This window comes from Eublepharis macularius, chromosome 15 (genome assembly GCF_028583425.1).
Source record: "Eublepharis macularius isolate TG4126 chromosome 15, MPM_Emac_v1.0, whole genome shotgun sequence".
Lineage (NCBI taxonomy): Eukaryota > Metazoa > Chordata > Lepidosauria > Squamata > Eublepharidae > Eublepharis > Eublepharis macularius.
In genome coordinates this window covers 46,186,405-46,190,307 of record NC_072804.1, presented here as the reverse complement: position 1 = coordinate 46,190,307, position 3,903 = coordinate 46,186,405, and positions in this window count along the sequence as shown.

Below are 3,903 nucleotides of genomic sequence, written 5' to 3'. Positions count from 1 at the left end.
CAGCATGGTGTACTACTTAGAGTGAACAATATGAGAGGGAAAAAACCAAATGAACCACTAATATGCCTTAGAAAATCTATTAGAAAATATCTCAAGCAACGTAATTATACAAGGATGATAAACCAGAAATATAAACACTAACGATTACACTGCAATGTATTCTCATGAGAAAGTGTGAAACAATGTGTGCTCGATAAGAAAGTTAAAAGGTCCCATTTCAAATTAATAATTAGTAACTAAAAGGCTGGAAAGACATTATGACAATTGGTACTATAATATTTTGACTACACCTTCCCCAGATACAACAATTTGTTTGTCTTCAAGCTGTGGAGTACATTTCAATTATTCTTCCTATTTAATTTAATTTATTTATTTGACTTATACACCACCCTTCCTGCAAGTGGGCTCAGGGTGGCTTCCCGCAATATTTCAACAAAATACAATAAAAGCATTAAAACCACTTAATCCAGATAAAAAAGCTCAGGCACTACTGATCAAACCAGGCTACTATAAAATCACTACAAGCCACAGGCACCACCATGGTGTAAATCTGGAGCAGCTGCAAAAGGAGGGCAAGGTGGTCCGAAAGGGGACACACAAAACTGGCCCCTAATCAAAGGCCCGGCAGAACATCGTCTTGCAGGCCCTGTGGAACTGTTATAGGTCCTGCAGGGCCTGGATCTCCAGGGGGAGAGTGTTCTACCAGGCCGGGGCCAGAGCAAAAAAGACCCTGTCCCTAGTCGAGGCCAGCCAAATGTCCCTTGGGCAGAGGGCAAGGTCCTGTGGGGGACATAATGGGAGAGGTGGTCTCACAGGTATGCAAGTCCCTGTCTGTGAAGGGCTTTAAATACTAGAACCAATACCTTGAACTGGATCCAGAACTCAACTGGGAGCCAGTACAGCTGGTATAACACAGAGTGGATGTGCACCCTAAATGGCTTCCCTGTAAGGACACGTGCCGCTGCTTTCTGGACCAGTTGTTCTGCCTGAAACAATTAAAAACACTTGCCAATAAAATGAGTTTCACACCACTAAAAAGTTAAATAACCAAAAATACAAATAGGCTGAATCCACACATCCCGGCGTCATGGTAAACGTTCGCTAAACTTCCGGAAGTATGGCATCTTTGTAGCGCGATTTCTGATTCATCAGAAAATTTACCATGATGCCGGGACACGCAGATTTGCCCATAGTATTAACAAGTCTACAACTAATACAATACAGACAAACCTATATACAAGGGATTACAAAGGCATATCAACACAAAACACATGTGAGTTACAGTTGGAAAAATGTCTCCTAGGTTTTTTTAGCTGTATAGTATGAGGGTAATTACCACATCTGAAGTATCCCATAGGGAATGCATTCTTCTCTTGTGTCCAGGGTTTTTTTTCTGGGAAAAGAGGTGGCAGAACTCTCAAGAGGGAAATGAGGAAGAAACACACGAGATTCTTTGAAATCATATTATTTTCAAGCACTATTGCCGAGTATTTTCAAGAGGTGCCGGAACTCCGTTCCCCTGCGTTCTCCCTGAAAAAAAGCCCTGCTTGTGTCATAAAATCTATATGGAACTGAGTATCCCTGGTTGAGTGGGTTCTGCAAAAACCTAATATAGGAGATCTTCCACATCCCAAAATGCCACTGACTAAATGGCACTGTTTCACAATAATATGTTTAGTATTGTATGCTAAGGGAGAAAATGCCATAGAAAAGAAAAACTTTCTTTCACCAATCCATTATTTTTAATTAATAGTTCTGATGTTATTTGATCATTACTCTAGTTTGGGCTCACAACCATGGTTCAGAAGTTGAGAAATTAAAAGATTAGATTCAGCCTAATATTCCTGTGGCAACAAAGTATTGCATTTAATGCACAAAAAGGCAAGTTTCTACCTAACTCTATGGATTCTACCTAAATCTATGGATGACTCTAACCTTTAGATGTTTATGTCAGATTTGGAGAACAGATATATATTTTGTTGCTTTAGTCCTTTTGCAGACAATATAGCGACTTATTTGTGCTTTATTGATGATGTTTTTGTTGTGTTTAGGGGAAAATCCAGTTTACAGGAATTTAATGAATGGATGATCAATCTTCAGCTTAACATAACATTTTCTTTTTTTTTCCCCAAAATTTTTTATTGGATGGGTTAACAAACATAAACATGATAATCATTATCATTTTCCACCCCATTACATTTCCCCCATCCTTTCCCCCTCCCTTATCTAGTGACTCCCAACAGCTTTCTATACCCAACTTAACCTAAAGAATATATATTATAAATTCTTAAAATCTATAATAATATGTATAATATATATCTATATAATACATTCTAATCTAGTCTATTTAATTGTATTAACTATATCAATATAATACTTATCTAACTTAAGAGTATACAAAATATATAAGTATATAATGGGTACATAAACTAACTAGAATATATATATATATATATATATATATATATATATATATATATATATATATATATATATATATAATATACTAATCCTTAAATACCTATTATCTATATTATAAATCTATTGCTTCTAATACATCACAAAAATATTATATATACTCCCTATTACCTATTCAACCTTATTATTCAACCTTATTACTTCCCATATGAATACACTATCTTACTCTTAACTTTATAATACTATAATACTATAACTCTAAACTAATCCAATAAGATACAGTAAAATATACCCCCTTTTAACTTTAAGTAAAGTTCTATCTCCCCCTTAACAACAATCCAAAGACCACAATTTCCCCTTCATGTCCCACTTTTTCTCCACATATTTCTTGAATTTTTCCCAACTTAATGTATATTCCAATACTTATTGTTCTTTCAATTTCCTCGTTAGTTTGTCCATTTCTGCCATATTCAGAACTTTCAAAATCCAATCTTCCATAGATGGTATCTCCTGAGTCTTCCACAACTGGGCATAACACATTCTGGCCGCCGTAATCATATAAAATACCATAACTCTGTCCTTTTTATCAAAGTCTTCTAGGTTCATACATAGTAACAACAATTCCGGGGTTTTAATTACATTCCTTTGTAAAATATCCGACATAACCTTAACTATATCCCCCCAGAACTGTTTTGCCTTATCACAAGACCACCACATATGATAAAATGAACCTTCATGTTGTTTACATTTCCAACATTTGTCAGACATCTGACTATTACAATTGGCCAGCTTCTTCGGTGTTAAATACCATCTATACATCATTTTATAAACATTTTCTCGCACCGTGGTACATGCTGAAATTTTAACTGTATTTTTCCATAACTTTTCCCAAGCTTCCATTGAAATTTCCCTCTTACAGTTTATTTCCCATTTAACCATCTGAACTTTAACAACCTCCTCCTCTGTGAACCATTTCAATAATATCTTGTATATCTTAGAAATCATTTTCTTCCCCCCCTGAAGCAAGCATTTCTCAATCTCAGAATTTTGTAGCCTAAAACCATTTTTTAACATAACGTTTTCTCACTGCTTTAGTGACACAGAACTGGCATATTTGTACACTGTTGTATATTTAGATGAGGGACATCTAAAGATTAGATTATATAAAAAATCTACAGACAGGAATTCCTTGTTGCATTACGACAGTGATCATCCTGCCCAATTACATCGAAACTTGTCTTATAGCTTCATTTTGAGTGTTAAATTGAAAAATTGCATAGTTTTCATTATCATTGTGATATTGATTGCACCAAAGGGAAGTCTTTTAGATATATATTCTGGGTACAATACGGCCTAGTGGGCTGAACGACTGGCTGGATTAATCTTCTTCCATATAAATTATCCCTGGCCCCTTTAAGATACCAGGAGCAATCATGTTGAGTCAGTGATTGTTTTACAGTTGTGAACTTGTACTGAATTCATTGG